The sequence below is a fragment of the Ornithodoros turicata genome, chromosome 2 (assembly GCF_037126465.1).
Source record: "Ornithodoros turicata isolate Travis chromosome 2, ASM3712646v1, whole genome shotgun sequence".
Lineage (NCBI taxonomy): Eukaryota > Metazoa > Arthropoda > Arachnida > Ixodida > Argasidae > Ornithodoros > Ornithodoros turicata.
The window spans coordinates 56,205,508-56,228,862 of NC_088202.1; the positions used below are offsets into that span (position 1 = coordinate 56,205,508).

Sequence of the window (23,355 nt, forward strand, 5' to 3'; positions counted from 1 at the left end):
CCTGTTCATGCGCCGTCGTCATGCTTCCTGTTCTCCCTTCCTTCATCTATGCTGGTACAGCTTGGGACAAAATTTTACGGAACACGGCACTGGCGTATTTCCTCCCTGGTAGATATCATGAAGAGCTCGACTAAGAAACAGGTGGCCGGCTATTCCATCCATCTCTATGTATGTGTGCCTGCTCCTGTTTTCTGTTAGGGTGTCGCTCCAATGTAGAAATACGACACCCCGGTGTTCCGTACACGTTTGTCCCAGGCTGCACACTATAGGAAACTTCGAATGTTTCTGTATAGGATCCAATAAGCTGCCTCTCCCGACGTGAAGCTCTCGACATATGAATGACATGCACCCGGCACGAAAAGCGTGACAAAGAATGAAAAAAAAAAAGATAAATAAGTAAACAATATAATACAAGTACGATAATGTGGTCTGTTGCGATAACCTAAAGTACAAGGGACGCTTAAGATGGCGCACCACACCTAGCAAGATCTCAAATGGAGCCGACATGTTGCACGTCGAGACTGGGAGGCACCCAGGCTCGAATCCCGGTGCCGGCTCTGCTGTCTGGGTTTTCCTCAGACGCTTTCAGACATATGTCAGCACAGTTCCCTTAGAAGTCGGCCCAGGACGCACATTCCCCCAGGGTGTCAGTCGTCACGTTGCCCACATCAGTAAGGCCAACAACGGCGAGCATTTTCACCACCACCACCACCACCAGCAGCGTTAGGAGACAACTTCGATGAGAGGATGACAGTGCAGTTCTTCTATGTTGGACACATGTGTGAATTAGGGAGTTTTATTCGATGTTCGTAAAATACTAAGTAGCTGGCGCCGGTTCTCATTCACCATACTCTTTCATTTCAACGGAGACCGATAGATGGCGGCACCACACACTGAATCATCGTCGAAGAACCGACAGTGGGATATTTGCAATATATAGCATCACTGGCGTTACCATGTAACGATATTATATTCTAGTCGTCTAGCCGTGGTCCTTCATCCGGGAAAGTTACAGGGTCTTTTCTGCACTCTCTCATGATCTGCGACGGCGTTCACGTGTACTCCAAATACGATTCTCATCTGGGTTACATTTTCTTTGCAGGCTTTGAACGTAGGGAGTTCGCGGCCTCGCCATTTACAAAGCAGGCTACAACAGCTTCCGCACTAACTGTGTTACAAACTGAATAGACACACAACAACTGTGATTCTTCTATATGTAATGCTTATTGGTTCAGATGCAAGTATCAGGAATTATGTTTTTGCTGTAATTGGTTCAGTAATACGTCTCATTCATGGCCGACAAGATTAAGAACTGCCCTACCGCACACATATATTACAGGGAAGGACGGAGAGTACAGCATAAACAACAAATATGACATTACAGCTTCATATGGGACTGATGTCACTGGCGACGTCGACGGATGACGTAAGCTTCGCGGAAATGTATACATATGCACTGTTTCTACTTTATCACGAGCAGTTCAACGGCCACTTAACGACTGTCCTGTGTCGATGCACAGTTCCCATCGATCTTCCATAGAAAAGGGAGAGAAGGTGAGGGAAGGGTTCACCGTAGTTCCCGGAGAAACTGATTCACCACCAAAATCAATTCTGCGTTACTCGCCCTGGCGTGTTGCGGAGCTATACCTAGCTGAACGGTGTTTTCAATGCCCTCAGCTTACAAGTTAAGTACGCCAGTACAGGACAAAAGGATTTAAATAAAAACAAAGAAGAGACTGTGCTGTGCAGTACGGAGCATCATTGTTGCCAGAGTTCACGCTTTTGGGCTAATTTTAGGAACTCAAAAGATGCATCTATACCGCTAGTGGATCCCACTGCTAAGCCATTCGGGAGGAACAAGTTAAGGAGTTCATTTACACGGCAGATTGCTCGAGACGCGGGATAACGGAGTACGATGTATTTTCACTATCAATCATATGTGCTGTTGAGGCATTTGATATTGGGGCAGGCAAATGTTTGGAGTTCTTATCGCCATAGTTACGGCGGGGAAATGTGCAGAAACCCGATGACACGTGCTGAAGCCGATCGTGCAGAAACGAGATGATCCCACAGAGGCGTCACCGAGGCCTCCGACAGAAACGTGAACAATGCTGCAGTTTACGCTTGTGTGATGAATAAGCAAAATCTACATGGTACTCTTTATTCCTCATTCCTCATCTCGAGGTGGTGGTGACGGAAATGCGCGCTCGAGCTAATTTCTGTCGGAGGCTTCAATGGCCACTCGTACGAGATCATTGGGTTTCTGCACTGGTGGCTCCAGAACGTGTCATGGGACTTTTGCATACCTTGCCCTCGTAACTATGTCGGTAACAAGTTCTAAAATTTTTGTTTAACTATTGCACCTGTAAGAAACAGAAAATGTGGTCATATGTTGGCAAGTCTTGTGTCTAATGCCACGGCTCCCAACAGGCCACAAGCAGTGGCTCTTTCTGTGCAAATATTTCCTGCCATGCCCTGGCCGTGGCAAACCTTTGAACCTGTGCAACGTCCCCCCTCAGTCTCTGTGCGTCGTCCTTCTGGAAGCAGGACCGGAGCCAGAGCTCAACACTAACCGCTGTAAACAATTATTTTTTTATGAACTTTAATTGAACCGAAATAAATGTGAACCGGTTATCAGTTCGCGAAATGGTTTCGGCGGAATGTATGCAGTAGCGAGTCAATTTTTGTAGTAGGTAGTGATCATGTGTGGAGCAGCTTGGCGTTGTTTGCCTTACAGCTGCAGGCACCGTCACGACTATAGCTGGCACATGACGCGATGAAGAAAAATTCAAAATTCTGCACGGACTGAATCCGGGACGGAACCGAAAACCGTTTGGAACCCAGATTTCTTCAAGAACCGTAACCGGAACGTAACCGCAATTCGCCATCGGCAATTAACCAAAACCGTAACCTGAACCGAAAAGTGTGATTTCGGTTACCGGTTCATATAAATCGGTTCAGGCATGAACGTGAACAACTTTGAATGCGATATTTGTATCGCTTTACAACTCTCAGATGAGTGGTGTATAGTACGTGCTTCTGTTAAGACAACAACAAAAACTTTGGTTTTATTTATTTATTTTTATTTATGTATATACCTCAAATTACCTCAATGGGGCATTACTGAGTTAAGATGATGAATTTAAGATGATGAATGGGGAGTTTCACTTCTTCTGTTAAAGTAGATCTCTTCGTCATGTGTTTTTCATTCAGAAGTTGTGTAGATAACATAGCATCTTATGCGCTTGGACCCATAATCGGATAACATACGCATCGTATGGCATGTGTTGCGTACGTCCCTTAGTTACGAACTGTATTATTGTGATTATTTGAGATACCGAGGGTTGCAATTTGGTTGCCACATCTGTTTGCTTAACCGCTGAACGCACGCAGTTTTTCTTGCCTTGTAGCTTGTTACAGCACGAGCAAAATGAATTTGCACGAGATAATACAGACCGCAACAAATTATTTTACGGGGAGTGTTGCAAGCGGCAAAAGTGCGTCGAAGATGCAGATCGTACTGCGCCACTATTTCGGAGCGCAACGTATATATATGTTCATTTTAATCCGTTTGCACTTTATAGCTCACTTTGCGACATCCACGCAGCCTGCAGATACATCCTGGAGAAAACCGAAAAAAATATACCGGTGCAACTGTTTGGTTACCGGTAACCGCAAATATTAAAACGGCGAATCCCGTAACCGTAACCGCTTTCAGAGTTCTGACACTGAACCGTAACCGAACCGATATTCGTTTCGGTTTCAGTCCCTGGAATTCTGTAGCATTTCTAATTCGAGACACAGCACGAGCAAGTCGTTCCAGTATGTCTTGAAAGTTTCATTCCAAGGCAACTCAAACAACTTTAAAAAGGAATTCGGAAAGGAACCGAAGTTCATACATGCGCACAAGAGTTTATGCAGCGAATGCTTCACATAGGTTTCAATACCACTGCTACAGCGGCGGGAAGAAGCGTCGTACTACCCACCGTATAATGACGATACTGGGCCGTATCCGCGCACCAATTCATTGAGCACAGATTACCTAGTGGTTGAGTGGCAGTCCCGTGATACCGAACAAAACGTTATCTAGATGCCACATAAGTGTACGTGGCGTCCACAATAAGCGAACGATAAAGTCACTAGAACTGGGCTTTAGCGAACGATATCAGTGGTTAACAAAAGACGAGGGAGGGAGCGTCATGTTGACTTCGTACACAAGGACAGGGGCTTTCCGATTACTTTCGAATAACTAACTTCTAAATGTGGACCGTGTGAGCTGGACTTCTGAGAATTCGGGCCAAACACGAAGCAACCAGGTGCGTAGTGCAATATTAGGCAACTTTTATTCCCTTCAGCGACAACCGACTTTATGCACGTGCAGTGGAGGGCGGCGAAACAAAGGGGAAGTATGAATATGAGCGTTGCAACCAGGCGTTCCTCTGAATCGCGTAGCGGCCGGTGTTTGAAACGCGAGAATACGGTCGCTCCTGCGTCAGCAGCGTCTGGCGCCGATGTGACGTCTCAGGTCTCTCAGCATTTCCTTGTTGCCCGGTGGGAAATACATCGCCAGTGGCCGTTAGAGATTTTTTTTTTCGGACACATCGCTTATTCCGAGGCGTTTTATCACCAGGCTGTTTCACCGCAAATAAATTTGTTGCGGAAAATTATCGTTTTACGAGAAACATATTTCGCACACTAGAAGGAAAGAGGAAATTGTCTGTATGCAACAATAAACAGCAAACGTAAAAAGAGAAAGTAGAAAAGGCACAGCAGAGAGGGCAACAACAATAGTATATTTTGATGACATTAAGCGGGTATTTCATGCCTACTGAAAACAGCAAAGAGGGTTCCCCACGAAACCCCTTCAATTCAGCAAGGAATGAAAGGAAGAAAAATATTTAGGCACGAGGTCCCAGTGAAATACATAGACAAGAGAAAAATAGGTATCGCAGTCTGAAACGTAACACCACAGAGAAGCCCCTTCCTAGCTTGAATGTAGTCATTGACATTTATGGTCGAGCAACGGGACAGCGGAAGCAGATATGTAGCGATTTAGTAGCGCTAAACACGCGCTCATTTTCAAGTATTGTCGTACCTTGTACTGAGTAGCCACTTTATAGGCACTCCACTGTCTGCGAACAAGTGGACAGCTGCGACATTCGTCATCAGTCGTTAGATCAGGAGTGCGTGATAACAACTGTAGACAGGCGCTGAAGGACACTGCAAGTGAGTGTTTCAGCTGCAAGAACACATGACTTACATGATTCGTCAGCATTATGATTGTCCGAGATCTCGGGCCTGGTGTCTGCGCCCCAGAGACCGCACCTTCCTGTGCGCCACTTGTACTTCTTGTGCAGGGTCTCCTGCACTTCCTGCTCCCTCGAGAGTGCCCCTCAAATGCGCATGGATTTCTGGAACACTATTGTGAAAGGCTTGTTCGAGGGCTAGAACATTACTCCCAGTTCATGCACCGGCGAATGAAAGCGTGACTTCTTCACCGCGCAGCTCTTTAAAGACACCAGCAGGTCCTAATGCACGGACATTTGACCTATGAACTCACTTAATACTAACCCGTTCAAAGAAGTGGACGCCATCAACGTCAGGCATGGCGAATATTTCGCAGGTTGAAGGCAGATACCGCCTTTAACCCGTGAAATAGATGGATGGACGACGTCCAAACAGGGCCCCGTGATGACACTAGTATGTTGCTGTGTTTTATTGACGACGATATGAAATACCATTAGAATTACAAATTACTTACATTAGACCACGCAGCTGGCCACAGAAAGAGACCCCAAGCAGCTGCACAATGAGCATTAGAAAGATAACGTCTTCGGTGCATGCTGTCATTTTATTTTTGTGTCAGCAGCCAACACTAATGCGCCAGCTAACTTGTGACCGCACCGCCCTCATTTGAGGGAAATGACAGCTGGCATCCAGTAGCCAGGACCCTGTGGTGGATACCGTTGATACCACTGGAGTGAGCACATCATCATCATGTGATCCAGTTCGGGCACACACACACACACTTTCACTCAACAACAACTTTATTTTTAAGATGCGGAATGGGGAGTTTCATCCTCAGGGGCGATACTCTACTCCATTGCTGATGGTGAGGTGGGGAATGAAATAATGAGCCCCTTCACAATAAGGTTCGAAGTCCTGTGGTGTCCAAAAACGTCGAAAGAGCTTTGAGGGCACAGCGTTGGTGGGCTGGGGGGGGATATGTTTATTAAGAAAAAAAAAAAGAAAGGAAAGGTCAACCAGACAGAGGTCGGCTTGCTATTCCAAATAAAAAAGAAGAAAATGCCAGGGACCAAGCAATTTTGAGAGAGAGAGAGATGGGCAAGAGTCCAGCTTTCACTTTACTCAAGGGCTATAGAGGACTACAAGATCCTGCCTTATTAGTAGAGATCCTCTATGTCGGGGACAAGACTACTAATGACGGCAACCCTTTGGCATCAAGCACGAGCGAGCTTCACTGGGCTTAGAAGGATACGCTTACGATGGTCCGATTGAAGTGTTACGTGAAGTTTTACGTTACAGCTCGGCGCTACCTCCTCCAGTGGGCACACAATCGTCATCATGACTCCTCAGCAAAATTTCATACCCCCATAGAAAGTGACTTTCACCGAATTGTGCAGATGACACGCCGGAACATCGCTGGTTTTTGTAACGAAGGATGTAACAGCACCAGAGGTGCAGCCGCTCGCATTCCGGTCACTCTCCAAGCTTTTCGGGAACGAAGAGACAAAGTTCCTGCTGACGTCCTTCGAGGCAATATTTATGCTCTGATGGAAGAGAAACTCATTATGTGCTTCTCTAGCTGTTTACCCGGATGGCTCTTCAGAAAACGAAAATTATGGTTCGGAATCAATTTGAAATGCCATCTGAGGGCGCAATGCAAGGACGATGTCTTACGCGCAAAAATCTCATCAACAACTGCATAACTTTATCCTGCTCGACAATACATAGTTTATCGCATTTGCCCCGGCTGTGCATGTACAGCCTTCGCAGACTCGGAATCTGCATTGCAAGCCAGCATACGAGGATCGTGCACCCGCGTGGTGATGAATGTGTCTTTCCACAAGGTGCACGAAGCAGGCAACAGCCTAGCTGTCCAGTGGGTTCCGGGTCATTGTGACGAATTCAACATCTCCCTAGTATTTTTCTTCATCAACATCAACATCCGGGTCATTGTTTAATCATGGGAGAATGAGCAGGCTGACAGCACCGCAGAAGTGGCTTTCTCTTCTGGCAGATGGCCGACCACTGCATTGCTGAGACGTCCACGAAATATATCTAGTCAGGATGCTGCGTTAATTCACCTAACGCTCCTCAGTGTCTATTCTGACCTCATCACAATGATTAAGAAACTGACTGACTGAATTTCACCTTTAGTTACATATTCAGACAGAAGAGAGCGAGAGCTCAACAGCGAGACTACAAGGGGAGAGAAGAAAGGTCACGTGGTACAGACATCCAAAGCGTTGTACACGAAAGATTTCCGTTGTACCAATTTGAACAGATACCGGTTCTTTTGGGCACCGTGCTCATCATTGGCATTGTATTTAAAGGGTTAGGTATGGCGTGTTAAACAACACGTTTAACACGTTTTTGTTTAACACTTGTTTTGTTTTAAAACGTCTTTGTTTAACACGTCATACCTAACCCTTTAAATAGCATGCAAGTGATGAGGACAATGTCCAGAAAAAGAACAGTATCTGTTCGAAATATCGGCGGCTCTCGTCCTGAGGCAATTCCCTTCATACTTACATACCGGTTCGCTGGATTTCTGCATGTCTACCTTTATTGTTATGTCGTATATGCTCACGCCACTGTGTGAAAAACGTGTTCTTGTAACATTAATATAAATAGCATGGAATTTGGGAGTAAAAACCAGAACGTCTTTCTGAGCCTGTCTGTGTGAAATCTCCTTCGTGACCAGTTCAAGTGCGTAGCTTTAGTGTTGCTTTCTGTTTTGCACTGCACTTCATGGAAATGTCAGTGGATCGACAAGCCACTTTGCCAAGCAAGTGCCCTGGGAAAGTCGTCAAAGGTAAAGCATTACGCATTGTACCATCTTCAATAGAAGACGTCGACATCTGAGGACCTACTAGAAAGAGTAGAAGGACTGGCTAGAAAGCGAAAATGAATGCGGCCAGAAATGTTAGACATGGATCCCGCGAACCGTGAGTGGTACAACTTGCTTACACGGAGAACGAAATTGTTCTTTATTTGTAGACAGAAAGAAGGAAGAGTATGGCAACCAGGTGTGGCCCAAGTGTCACCTGGCGATATGTTTTTCCACCTCCCAGCTGATCCGATAAGATCGCTGAGGTGCGACAGTTCTTACCGAGTGTATGATAACGAGAAGTGTCAAGAAAGCTCTTCAAACAATCGGTGGGTGTCATTGAATGAAGTGTTTTTCACGATTTCGAAGAGCAGAAACGTGCTTACCCTGCATTGCTGCTGGCATAGATTAAGCGCCCCAAATACAACGAAGCGAAACTGATCGCATATTACAACTCCATACCAGGCGCTTTCCACGCGGCAGGTGGTTTTCGAAGATTGGAGATGGAAAGCAAGAAAATTTGGTACATACCTACCATTTTCAAACAAGCGATGGCCAAGAAAGGGTATCCGCGTGCTGTACCACATGACGACCGTGTCTTGCTGGAGCAAGCTGACAGATGATGCGACATTTTAGTAAAGGGCAGTGACTGTAACCTTTAATGAGGAATTTGAACCTTTAATGAGGATTAATGAGGAATTACCAAACAAAAATCTCCAAAAAAGTCAGGGATCGTACCGTAATGTTAGGGTTACCGTTACTAGCGTAACACTCACTTCCCTTTCTAGGACAACGTTTATTACAAATGTAATATCCATTTTGCACGCTTCTAGTTGACACATAAAGCTTACAAAGTTCACGTTTATAAAATACCCCGAAAAGCTTCAATCACACGAAGCGACAACCACGGTTTCTGACATTGCCACAGGACAGTGTTTTGTGTCGTTGGGAGAGGTAGCGGCCGGTCCCCCAGACATTAGGCATGAACCAGGCAGAGGCACACAGGCAGAGAGAAGAACATATATTTACATAATGTACACTCTGAGGTGAAAGTGGAAGAATCGTCAAAGGTCAAGGCGTGTCCGCTTAAATAGCCTCCCCTGGACGTGGAAACTGGGTCGACGGTCTTGGCGGTTCGGGGAAGCCGACCTTCTTTTCCCTTTTCTTAACCGACGGCAACGGGTGACGGAACATGGCCGACCACGTAGATGAGGATGCCCAACATGGCGAGATGAGGACATAACAACTCGTCGGCGCCCCGGGATGACCCTCGGACGAACAGGCAGTCCCACGCTGGTTGTCGGACGAGGTCGGATACTTGACCGGGCTAGTAGGCTGTCCAGTGTTAGGTGTTAGTCGAGGACGGATGTTCTCGTTGGTACGATGACAGGCTCTGAACTTTGATAGGGGACCCCTGACCTGTCCCACACATCCAGCTCCTAGGTTGACGCAGCTGTTCCCGGCTCCACTTGTCTTTGGGTGCTCCGAAGAGCAAGTTCCCTGTAGATTGAGTGCAGTGCTTTCTTCGACGGTGTCTGATCGTCAGTCCTCTCTTGTGTAGCTGGGAAAACTGGGCAGCCTTTGGTGCAATCACGACAAGTAAAACAGCAGTCAGAGAAAAATTCCACGGATCCAGCACCCAACATCCAAGTGATTCGCCCAGACCACCATTCAGCCAGCAATGTGGTTTTTCAAAGAACAATCCTAACTAACTTTGTTCTCCGATAATTTTGCAGTCGTGCAACATCCTTATGCATGCAACACTCCATAGATAACGCACTCCCTCCAGACTTCGTACAACATGCTTGTTGGACAATTTTTCTTTTTGGTCCCCAAACAGTGCAACAAAGTAGACACACCTTTGTTTTCTTTTTCTTTTTTGGAAGGCAGACGTTTAAGGAATCCCATAGTTTACTTTCATGGCGTAGCCTAACAACGGCTGAGACAGTCCGCGTTCACGTGCGTCTTACCCTTTTTGTAGCGTACAGCAAAATCATGCTCTTGAAGTGCGAGACTCCACCTAAGAAGACGGCCGTTCTTACTAGACATTTGGTTGAGCCAGGTGAGCGGGCAGTGATCTGTCACCAATACGAATATTGTGCCATACAGATAGCACGCCAATTTTTGTGTCGCCCATACTAAACACTCACATTCCTTCTCTGAAGCGCTATAGGCTTCCTCCCTTATTGAAAGCTTTCGGCTGGCGAAAAGGATAGGATGTTCCTGATTGTTCTGATCCTTCTGACACAGTACGACACCCATTCCTCTGTTGCTTGCGTCGCATTGTACAATAAAGGGTTTATCGTAGTCTGGGGCTCTAAGAACCGGAGGTTCGGATAATGCTTTCTTCAGACCCCGGAACGCGCCTTCCTTATCTGAGTCCCACTGTACTTTAATGGGGGCTGACTTGCGAAGGCCGTCCGTTAAAGGGCTAGCCAGTTCTGAATACTGTCGTATATAGCTCCTGTAGTAGCCCGTCAGCCCCAAGAATGCACGGAGTTCTGTTTTGGTTTGGGGCCTCGGGAAGTTCACAATCGCTGCCACTTTCAGGTCAGCAGGTTTGCGGTAGCCTTGTCCTACTCGGTGTCCTAAGTACAGCACCTCAGCCTGCACGAGATGACACTTAGATGCCTTCAGAGTTAATCCCGCGCGTTTTAATCTACCGAAAACTTGGTCCACTTGGTCCATTAACCCTGAAAAACAAAATGGTGCATTTTTCAAACCAAAACTCAGCATTGTTGGCCTAAAAGTGCCCATCGGCGGTTAAAAGCAGCGCATCTCTTCGCACGTGCCGTCATTGGAACCTGCCAGTATCCCCTGACAAGGCCCAATGTGGAAATGAACTTTGCCTTACTGACCTTCTCTACACACTCTTCCAGGTTTGGAATAGGATAGACTGCGGTTGTGGTTATGGCGTTGAGTTTACTATAGTCATAATGGCCTTGGGTCTTTACCTGGTGCCTCTACGATAATCATGGGAGAAGCATAGTCGCTCTCTGCTGCCTCGATTACCTTTAGGTCCAGCATACGTTTGATCTCCCTTTTCATGATCTCTTCCTGACGAGGCGATATGCGGTAGGGTCGGGAACGTACCGGGACGTCTGTCGTAAGTTCTATATCGTGACAGATCAGATCTGTCTTACCCGGTTTATCCGAAAACAGTCCTTCGAACTCATTTATCAGCCCCTGCAAGTCGCAAACTTGGGATTGGTTTAGTTCCCCTCCTCCCACTACTGATCTTACGATGACATCGACGCAAGGTGTTACCGCACGTATTTCGCCCCAATTCAAGTATCTCGGCTGTTTGTTCTTCCGGCGTGTTTAGAGCAACACTCACGATATGGGTGGATTCAACGTATGGTTTCGTGAGATTCGTATGGTACGTACGAACTTCTTTCCTTTTCCCACGGAATTCCCCCATATACGTTGTGTCCGACAACTTCCGCAATATCAAAAAGTGTCCATCCCAATGTACTTGGAGTTTATTAGCCCGGGTAGGCCGAAGAACAAGTACTTTGTCGCCTTCCTTATACGTTCGGGGTCGCGCATTTCGGTCATAGTATGTCTTAGCGCGGTTTTGCGATTCGCGCATATTGGCTTCCGCGATTTCCCTTGTGTCCTGCAGACGTTGGAGGAGGTCCAGGACATACTCAACCACGGCGTGGTCGCCCTCTTTATCTTCCCACCTTTCTCTTATTAGTCTCATAGGCGAACGTAGCGTGCGCCCATACACCAATTCCGCTGGGCTGAAGCCTGTCGCCTCGTGTGGTACCGAACGTAGGGCAAACATAGCTCCCGGCACACCTGATTCCCAGTCTGTTTCGTATTCATGAGTAAGTCCCCTCAAAACTGTCTTTAGTACGGAGTGCCATTTCTCCACGTTGTTACTTTGAGGGTGGTACAGTGAACTGTGGATAACTTTGATTCCGCACTTCTCCAAAAATGTGGTCGTCAATGCGCTTGTAAATACCGTCCCATTGTCACATTGAATTTCTTTTGGGAAACCGATCCGCGCGAACACGGAGAGGAGTCCGTCCACTATCTCTGGCGAACACTGCTCTTTCAAAGGTACTGCTTCGGGAAATTTAGTCGCCGGGCAAATCATTATCAGGATGTACTTGAAGCCTGACTTAGATGCAGGGAGCGGTCCGACGACGTCAATGACCAACCTTTGAAATGGTTCTGAGATAATTGGCACCAATGTAAGTGGGGTCCTTACAGCGCTCATTGGGCTTACCCATCCTTTGACCACTTGCCCGAACGTACATCTCTACATCTTTAAAGCAACCTGGCCAGTACCAATCCTGCAACAGACGCTGTTTTGTCTTGCGTATCACCAGGTGGCCCGCCCAGGAGTTACCGAGACACAATTTCAGGATATTCCCGCGCAAACTTTGTGGTACCACTAACTGATCCACGACACTACCGCTGCGATCTGCATAATGCCGATAAAGAATGCCGTCATCTACCACAATTTTCACGTTCTTATGTGCTCCCTCCTCGTGTGCGCCACGAATTTTCATCGGTGTTGGGTCCTCATTTTGGAGCATGACAAGTTCCTCTTTGCTGACTCTGACTAAGTTCTTCAGCGCTCCATTCGACGGTGCTAGGTAGTCGCCAATCTGATTGGTGTCGGGCTCTACAGGGTTAGTGGTAACGGATTCGCCCATATCACTTTTTCCCCTACTCTTTTCGGCACTATCTACCTGTTCCTTTTCTCGAGACATCTCGACTTCTTTAGTCTTTACTTCGCGAGCTTGTGACCTGGTTATGGCGAACACTTTCTCCTCGTCGATCTTAATGCCAGCTTTGCGCATCAAGTGAGCCGTGCGATTCGATAACAAGTACAGGTACTTCTCCGGAAGTTTATCTGTTACTGCTGCCTCTGTACGGAATTCCCCTAAAGGTCCCTGAATACAAACTTCCGCCACCAGGAGGCACACGCTTTGTTCTTCCATGACCTGGCGTATCCACGTGCACTTCGACAAGTGGTGCTCCACCGAAACATATGACGGGTGTACCAAATCTAGGCTAGCTCCGCTCTCCCGTAATACGGTGCAAGGACGACCGTTCACTTTTAGTTGATACAGGTACGGTTTCATAAGCTCGTCTTCCTCTACATCGCTGCATTCGTTCCCATATGCGAGTGCAACTCGCGGTTTTCGGCGCCCGATCGCAATAGGTAGCACCCCGATTCGTCCAAATGTTTATTTCGTCCAAGTATTCACAACGTCCAAGTACTCAACACGTCCGAAAAAAATTGGACATAGTGGGCATTGGACGAACTGAACCAAAGGGGGGAAAACTTGACCAACCCGTCCAAATAACCGTACCGTCCAAACGCTTGTTTCGTCTGAAAAGGGAGGGGGATCTTCGTATGCGAGTGAACGATTGCTTCGTTTACGATTGAAGATAGGATTTAAACATTCACACCGAAAGATGCCATGCCATACACCAAGTAAAACGAAAAACAAATGCTCAGCCTCAGCTCTGTTTGTTTATTTTTCTTTCTTTCTTTTTTATTCCAACAACTGACTTATTAGTTGAAGGTAAGATTTAAACTTTCCCACTGAAAGATGTTATACACAGAGTAAAACGAGAAACAAATGCTCAGCCTGCTCCGTTTAGTTGTTTTGTTTTCCTTTGAACAACTAACTTATTAGTTAGCATGACCCAGCAAGTGGGACATACGCTGCAGGTATGCCTTGATGACATGAGCAAACTGCTCTGTTACGTCTGTGAAGGGTGCTTCGTTTCCCAGCATCATTTCCCCTGAGCTGTATTTTCCGTACGCCCATGAGAAGGAAAAGCGAGCCTCTTGTATCGTCTCCTGCTTGGCGAAGCCCCGTTCAACAGCAGCCGAATCCGTACCTGCCAATGGCGGTAAGAAGCATGAATACAAAGAGAGCAAGCGAGGAAGTATATACGCTATATTCTATTAATTAGCATGATAATGTTCCCTGATTATGCGAATTTGTTGCTTACCTGCATGGTTGTGTATATGGTTGACTCAAATTCGACGAGGAACTTCGAAAACGTCATGTGGGGTTGGCTCTTGAATTTCATGCGCAACGAATTATGCCACCCTTCGGCGTGATTGTTTGTGCGGAGATCGTCCTCATCCGCAAACTAATTCCAGAGATGAACGTTGGTAAGCCACTGCCGCTCGAAGTAGTCTACGTAAAGGCAAAGGACCGCAAGTCTCCTTTCAGATCCCTAGATGTTTCCAAGAAAGATCAGTGACATTGGGAAACGCGGTACTTAGCGAGAACACAGTTATAGAAAACAACACATCGTTAACTGGACGGTCACTGTAGGTCAGCGGTCCTGTGAACGGGTTTGTGTTTTCTGTGATTCCCAGTTTGATCGATAATCCATTTGCTTTCATGAATACAGTCACCTGCCATTCACCCAGTGTCAAAATGGCCTGTGCTTTCATGAATGCAGCAAGGCAGTCGTCTGCCGAAAGGAGCAGAGCCTTTGGGAATTCCCCCATTTGGACGAAATGGGTTATTGGACGGTACGGGTATTGGACGCGCTGGGCAAGTTTCTCCTCGCCTGTTCATTTCGTCGAAGTGTTCAGTACGGTTACGCCCCATTTCGTCCAAACGTTTATTTCGTCCAAGTGCTCACAACGTCCAAATATTTAATTCGTCCGAAAAAAATCGGACGTACTGAACACTTGGACGAAATGAACAAGCGAGGAGAAACTTGCCCTGCGCGTCCAATACCCGTACCGTCCAATAGCCCGTTTCGTCCAAATGCGGGAATTCCCAAAGGCTCTGCTCCTTTCGGCAGGCGACTACCTGGCTGCATTCATGAAAGCACAGGCCATTTTGACACTAGGTGGATGGCAGGTGACCGTATTCATGAAAGCAAATGGATTATCGACCAAACGGGGAATCACAGAAAACACAAACCCGTTCACAGGACCGCTGACCTGCAGTGAGTGTTTTCCATAACTGTGTTCTCGCTACGTACCGCGTTTCCCAATGTCAGTGATCTTTCTTGGAAACATCTAGGGATCTGAAAGGAAACTTGCGGCCCTTTGCCTTTACGTAGACTACTTCGAGCGGCAGTGGCTTACCAACGTTCATCTCTGGAATTAGTTTGCGGATGAAAACGATCTCCGCACAAACAATCACGCCGAAGGGTGGCATAATTCGCTGCGCATGAAATTCAAGAGCCAACCCCACATGACGTTTTCGAAGTTCCTCGTCGAATTTGAGTCAACCATACACAATGTAAGCACAACCAGGTAAGCAACAAATTCGCATAATCAGAGAACATCATCATGCAGGGTGTCTACCAACCTGGAAAACCTGGAAAACAGGGAATTGTCAGGGAATTTTGAAGTAACTGAAAAAATCAGGGGATTGTTAGGGAATTTGGCCAAAAAGCAGCTGAAGTCAGGGAAAATCGCAGACAAGTACCGTGATGATGCCTGGTGGATCTCGAGTGCCGACCGGTGATTGAGTGGCGATGCCGCAGCACGCGCGTAGCAGTTCACCAGTATGACAAGTTCTAAGGCAGAAAAGTAGGATAGCCTCACTAATACTGAATAAATGGTCAATTTTATGAGGGTCCTGTATCAAAACGTAGGACGAGGAACCAAGTTCCCTTTTGTTTTTGTAAGGGAAGTTGCTTGAAATAGTCAGGGAAAACCTGGAAAAGTCAGGGAATTTGAAGACTGCAGTTTGGTAGACACCCTGATCATGATAATTAATAGAACATAGCATATATACTTCCTCGCTTGCTCTCTTTGTATTCATGCCTCTTACTGCCATTTGCAGGTACGCATTCGGCTGCTGTTGAACGGGGCTTCGCCAAGCAGGAGACGATACAAGAGGCTCGCTCTTCCTTCTCATGGGCGTACGGAAAATACAGCTAAGGGGAAATGATGCTGGGAAACGAAGCACCCTTCACAGACGTAACAGAGCAGTTTCCTCATGTTATCAAGGCATACCTGCAGCGCATGTCCCACTTGCTGGGCCATGCTAACTAATAAGTTAGTTGTTCAAATGAAAAAAAGAAAAAAAGAACAACTAAACAGAGCAGGCTGAGCATTTGTTTCCCGTTTTACTCGGTGTATAACATCTTTCAGTGGGAATGTTTAAATCTTACCTTCAACTAATAAGTCAGTTGTTGGAATGAAAAAAAAAAAGAAAAATAAATAAACAGAGCAGGCTGAGCATTTGTTTTTCGTTTTACTTGGTGTATGGCATGGCATCTTTCGATGTGAATGTTTAAATCCTACCTTCAATCGTAAACGCAGCAACTGTTCACTCGCATTCAGAGATCCCCCTCCCTTTTCGGACGAAACAAGCGTTTGGACGGTACGGTTATTCGGACGGGTTGGTCAAGTTCCCCCCCCCCCCCCTTTCGTTCAGTTCGTCCAATGCCCACAATGTCCAATTTTTTTCGGACGTGCTGAGTACTTGGACGTTGTGAATACTTGGACGAAGTAAACATTTGGACGAATCGGGGTGCTACCGTTCAGTACGTCCGATTTTTTTCGGACGAATTAAATATTTGGACGTTGTGAGTGCTTGGACGAAATAAACGTTTGGACGAAATGGGGCGTAACCATCGCAATATGGCCCTCTTCTTTACATTTGTGACAAACAATGGGGCTTCTCTTTTCGAATGCTTTCTCTTTCTGCTTTTCCTCGCGCCGCTCTCTACTGCGTTCCCTAACTGGGTGATCCTTCCCGGATGTGTCAGCGGCATTGTTCCGTTGTTCCCTTCTACGGCTAATCTCGGGAAAGCGATTCTTATGCTTCACGAATGTCTTCCCGTCTTTTACATCCATGCCCTTTATGGAGAGGTATTCCTCAGTTTTCGCGTAGTTTTCCCTCTCGCAAGCACGTTCAAAATTTACCGGGAAGAGACCAATATCCTGACCCAGTTTAAACGGCTGCAGGAACATGTCAATGCTTTCGGTTCTGGGGACAGATTGCCCACTCTGTGACTGATTTCCTGGTTGCCGTTGAAGTTCTGCCTCGAACTTCAATCTCTCGAGCTCTCTGGCATGGTTTCTGTCTTGGGTTTCGCGTTCCTTTTCATGCTTTATCTGCTCGAGGATCTCAACAATATCGTCCTCTCCGAGGTCTGCCTCTATGATGGTCTCAATTACCTGCGCCTTCTTTGTTGTACTGCTAGTGTTCAACCCGAATTCCTTACCTACGCGGAGTAAATCTGCCCGAAGGAACTGTGTCAAGTCCATGATGGTTACTGGTGACCCTGCCCACACACACCTCTGATATACCTGAAATAACCCAACTAGTATACTCAAAGGGACTCCCGGAATAGAATTGCATTACCCCACAAATCTAATCCTGGCTAAAGGGGAATATGGTCAAATCTCTCACCAGCTGTACACCAGAACCCGTGGCATCCGCTCCGCTGTTGTTCACCAGTCGAGGCTGCAGAACGATCCCTTCGCTGCCATCCAGTTGTTGCGTGTCGTTGGGAGAGGTAGCGGCCGGTCCCCCAGACATTAGGTATGAACCAGGCAGAGACACACAGACAGAGAGAAGAACGTATATTTACATAATGTACACTCTGAGGTGAAAGTGGAAGAATCGTCAAAGGCCCAGGCGTGTCCGCTTAAATAGCCTCCCCTGGACGTGGAAACTGGGTCGACGGCCTTGGCGGTTCGGGGAAGCCGACCTTCTTTTCCCTTTTCTTTACCGACGGCAACGGGTGACGGAACATGGCTGACCACGTAGATGAGGATGCCCAACATGGCGAGATGAGGACGTAACAACAGGTAAAAACTGCTGATGAGGTCTCAATAAGGCCGAAGCATTTGTGCAGTGTATGGTCGTGCGACTCTTTATAAAGTCACATAATACGGTGCGGTCATTGAGCTTCATCATTACTCGTTTGGCACTGAATTAAGTTTTCAGTCGATGAAGCTCTCGCCTTCATGGGAGAACATCACGTTGCGCGTAGCGTTCTGATCTCATCTCCTCAAACGCTGCCGGACTGTTGTTGAGGACCTTATACAGTGGAAACAGTTGCCTAGTGTTGGTACAGCGTCTTTGCGGATCAAACTTCACTGGACATCTGGCCCACAGCCTCTGAGCTTTCTTCCTCCGAAACGAAGGCTCATTTGGATATTCACAAGTATGCAAGATAACCTATCACTCAGGTATGCGACACTGAAAGTGTTTACAGCACCTCAATAGTTTATCTTCTTTTCCATGTATCTTGTTTGCTCGACGCAGAGGTGCTTTTCTGCACCAGCTGTATGACAGGTTGGGCATGTTCATTTTTGCTTCGTCTGCCTCGCGAAATATAAAATCATTGCAGACGTTTCGGCGTGTAACCTTAGATACAGTCCAAAGATAAAGGGTACTACTATACGTACATCCAGTAGGGTGAGTCTAGAAAAACGTTTTTTTTTTTTTTTGTAACTGGAACTTGAAAGTCAGCACAGAGATTTCTGACAACATCTGGAGATTTGCTCCATCTTGAGCGTGTTGGTCCGTCAGACGCATATGCATCGTATAGTCAGCTTTCGTACGAAGAATCTTTGACAGCCTAATTAAATGACGGCAGCGAAATTCCGGGTCGGTTATATTCTCACTACTGGGGCCTCATGAATTGTGGATATGGATTGCGGACGCAGTGATGGGCACAGAAGCCACAGCAGGGCATGGAGCGACGTGCAGAACTTAGGAGTTCGCTTCAGAGGTCAAGGTGTTGGGTGAGCGAACAATGGAAGTGGGTTCATCTATAAGCTTTGACAGCATTAGCACGAGTTTTGAAGGAAGATATTTTGAAAATCTAACTACCATGCTTTGCGCATTTAGAGTGTGCCTTGCTGCTATGCTAGGAGATGGAGATTTGAGAGGTAAGATAGGACTCCATTGGTAGAACAGTGGTTCTCGTCCATATCATGTCCAGGAACCATAATCTCGTGCAGGAGAACATGGCGCGCGGGGATTGCGGGCACTGTTGACATGGGCAAAAGGGTAGCATTTGGGGACAGTCGTGGAGGGTATCCCGAAATCCCAAAGTAAATAATCCACAGGTTCGAAATCTCAGACGTTCAAAATCCCAAATCGGCATAGTCAACTGGCACCGCCTAGAGCACGCGCGTTGACCTGTAGTCAGCAAACTTGAAGTAACCTACGTCGCACTACAGCACTGTAGAATGCTCTCTCGTGACCATAAACAAACCAATGTCGCAACGTTTTGTGTTGCTCCAGCGCGTCCGCCCCGCGCAGCATAACTGTCTCTAAAACGTGCATTTCATTCGCTAAAACGACTTCGGTGAACATCGAAAGCACGCGAAGCTGAAGCCCACTTTGAAACGCGATAAAACTTGATGCTGGGCCTGTTGGAATTGAATCTGAAACACGGTCATTCTCACACCTCGCAGATATATGCTTTGATATTGAAATTTGGGGTTTTGGTATTGTGGATTTTGAGATTTGGGATTTTGAACGCTGGGATATCGAGGCATACCTCAGGTGGGAACAGTCATGCCACGGCGATGACCTTCACCGCAATTAGTACATCGTGTCAATGATGCAGTACCTTTTCCTGTGCCCATACCGCTGACATGCTCTGATTGGTGTTACGGGATGCTTAAACTTGTCTCCTATGAGAATGACTGACTAGGGCATGATCTTTATTGGTAGCCAAAAACGCGTACGTCCTCCTTTCTTCTTCTTCTTCTTCTTGTATACAAGGAGAATTGGAGGTGATGGAAATGGACAGAAATATTGCACACCATGTACTAAGTGGTATGTTCCTTCGACGATGTTTGTTTTTAACCTTCGCATTCTAATATATTTACTGTGAAACTCCAACGGTCTTCTACATATGCTTACGGACACATGCAATAGATATTCGCGTGCAGTGAAACTTTGTTAATGCGAAAGTTCTCGTTGCCACAGGTTTCGTTTTGAAGATACACACGGAGACAGAATTATTCCTGAAATGAAGAACTGGCCATATGAAGCAACGCTAGCTCATAGCCGTAGAAGTTAAATTACTTTTCTTGATGGAGGGGGTGGGGGGGGGTTAGGTCAAGCCGTGTGGCTTTCAACATTATCGTCGATGATCCAAAAGCTATTACTGGATATTCCAGGGGACTGTATGTATAAATGTGACAACGGAGGTTAAGTTCGTTCGGTGTCGAGAACCTTGATGCGTCGAGGACAGTAAGTGGAACGCGCTTATTGGGCGGCTGGGAGCACTGCGCTGCCCGCTGTCCAATATATATATATAGAGAGAGAGAAGAAGAAGAAAAGAAGACAAATAGGACGCACATTTCCCCAGGGCGTCAGTCGTGACGTTGCCCACATACGTGAGGCCGACAACGGCCAGCCCTTTCACCACCACCACCACCACCACCAATATGCGCGTTCCGTCTACTTTCCTACAGTTCATTGTTGCGTGTGCGTTACGCAGGGACATAGCATGTAGCGGAGCTTCGCAATGCAGTGGGTCCTCAGTCGCCGACATGCATGCAACCATGTAACCTGAAGAAACCGTGCAAACGCGTCACCTTGAAACCTCCTCAAGAGAACCAACGACGAAATAAAGGCGATGGACGTTCCCAAATTTTTTAAATATTGCTTTTGTAATCTTCTACGTCGATCAAACAAAAGCAGCCCCGTCCCACGAACAAAAGTATAAAACAATCGTACAAAGCATCAGAGTTCAGTAGGACGAAAAGCGACACGCTTGATGCGAACATTTTTTTAACCCGAGGAACTACGCTCTGTGGATTATGGAAGTCTGTATTACACCATGTAAGCCAGCATGACGCCATTCCCCATTGATCCGAAACGTCGCTTCGTTAGCAGCCTTCTAGAAATATCACCGAGCGTACAGCTGCCGATCATTGCGGTGGGGCGAAGGCAAAGACGGTCGCCTTTATCACCTGCTTGCTGTTACCGGGCAACGTTCGAGTGCCCTTCGGTAGCTTTTAGCGTTTGATTCGTCTTGGGTTAAAAAACAAAAACAAAAGGAAAATCTTTTTTATCGACTCTTAGGAATTGAAGGAAATTGTAATGAAAACGAGTAATAAGTTGTGCATACGTTCGCACGTTGGTAGCACTTTGTCTTTGTAGAATAGTAATATGATGCAAATATGGAGAGAGAGAGAGAGAAAAGAAGACAAATAGGAAAGACTATAAAGTGACGATAATTCGCAGCTTTACGTCGCGAGAGTGCCATGATCATGACCGACGTCTCAGTGGTTCGCCCGCGGATTACTTTTTCCCAGTGTTGGCCATCAATGCATTTTTGATCTGTGTAAATATGAATACGAAGTACTTCATTTACAAATGTATTGAACTATACTGCCTAAATACTCTGTAAGCGAGGCATTTAATTACAAAATATAAATACAATGTTTAAATACTCCAAATATATTCATAAATACCTTGAATAGGAAAATAATAGAACTAAATTAATGTTTTTATGAGCAATCAAGTTGGCATATAGAATAGTGATACAGCAATAGCGTTTCTTCACCATGTATGCTGACTTTAATAGCAGGAGCCCTTTCCGAAGGTTCTGTCGTCCACGCACATACCATTTGGGAAGAGGATGTGGTTCCCGAAAGAACAGAATCTCTCCACAGGAGCTGAAGAACAAAAAGCACGCGTTAAATATAATAATTAGGAATAGCTTTACGCTTAAGGTGAGACACCCTACACTTAAGTTTCAACATGTTGCACGTGCTGCAGGGTAGAACATTGGAGAATGTCAACCACCTGGGGTTCTTTAACGGGCGCCGGAAATCTCCAACACAGACTGCTGCAAGCAGGCTTGTACAAGATACTCATAAAAGGTATTTCAGTTAAGTTACTGAGTACAGGGCAAAACAATAACTGAGGAGAGTACTAAATGCCCAATATTGAAAAGTGTTTAAGATATACAGTATTAAATACTCTTAAAAGTATCTTGTTACTTTGAAGATACTTTAAGGTCACAGTTGGAATTCGTAATCAAATAAATGCGAAGAGAGTGAAGTTGAAAATGACATGACCAAAAAGCTTTATTAGCTCGCGGGAACAACTGGTTTTCAAAATTATTCAATAGGCTGCCTAGGTGTTTTTAAACACATTACCCCCAATACTGAACAGGCGAACGAATGCTCCACAAATACAGATGCGAACGAATGCTTTACTGAAACGATATAATTTACTGTCGTTTTTCTCTTTGTCGTTGTTTTAACATCATAAAGATCTGTTAATATTTAATGTGCCCTTTCTCGCTACGGCTTTCGGCATGGATCTTCTATCCTGCCTGATAGGGGTCTCAGTTGTTTACCCGCAGGACAACAGGACAACAGCAGGATTACAGGACAACACATCGCCTCATGCATGCTGGCAAACCCGAGGCGCTGCACGCTACCCCTTCCCAAGAGGGCCTTGGATGTTCCGAATATATCAGACGCTATAGCAGCGGCGTCAAATCGAGTCGTGGGTCGCATTGAACTTAGACCACACCATGGAGGGCCGCCCAGAAAAAGAAATTACTGTAATTACGTAAAATGCCCATAAAAGAGTATAAACGCGCACACACGCACGCACGCACACGCATACGCACACGCACACACACACACACACACACACGCGCGCGCACCCACAAAGGAGCGGTGAAAAACACAATAGCCCTTGTACATAACTGTTCGCCATAGCGCACGTCTTCTCTTCAACCTTGGCCAGCGCGGCTCTCCGAACTGCAGTGAGTGCAACGTTGTAAAAGACGTAGAACACATCCTTCTCAGGTGTCGGAAAGATGTTGATACTCGAAGGGTTTTAGAGGCGAGCCGGTCTCGTGGTAACTCCCGAGCCTTCGGCATCGCGAAACTGTTACGTCCTCAGTTGTCCGACAAGGCGCTGAGGGCAGTTGAAGATTTTCTACGTACAGTCGGGCTTATGGACATTCTATGACTTGCTTGATGTGTGCTTTGTGTGCCCCCAGCGATTCCGCCATTTTACACTCACTTGGTTGAATCTTTTGAACTACATGTTGAACTTCATCACTTTAATTCGTTCATCTGTTTGTATTTTCTGTGTGTAAGCGTCCTGGGGTAGTCAATTCGCAGCGACTCACATTCCATTTTTTTTTCTTATTCTCATCACCATAACCATATTAACTGTTCCACCTCTATTTTTTCCCTCTCTCTGTGTCTGCTCCTTTCTAATTTCCCGCGGATGGTGTCCTAAGAGGCTGCAGGTCCTAGAAGTTTGCAAACTGTAAGAATTAAGACGAGCTTATTTTCACATTAGTTACAGTGTTAGCTT

The 23,355-nt window shown here is 46.3% G+C and overlaps 1 long non-coding RNA gene across 1 annotated transcript in view; it reads left to right on the forward strand.

The window, feature by feature from the left end:
- Positions 1–4,205: 4,205 nt before the first annotated feature.
- LOC135383525 (uncharacterized) overlaps positions 4,206–23,355 on the forward strand; it is a 118,965-nt gene continuing 99,815 nt past the window's right edge. The window contains exon 1 of the long non-coding RNA XR_010419926.1: positions 4,206–4,316. This is a non-coding gene — a long non-coding RNA (uncharacterized LOC135383525). The remainder of the gene's footprint in view (positions 4,317–23,355) is intronic.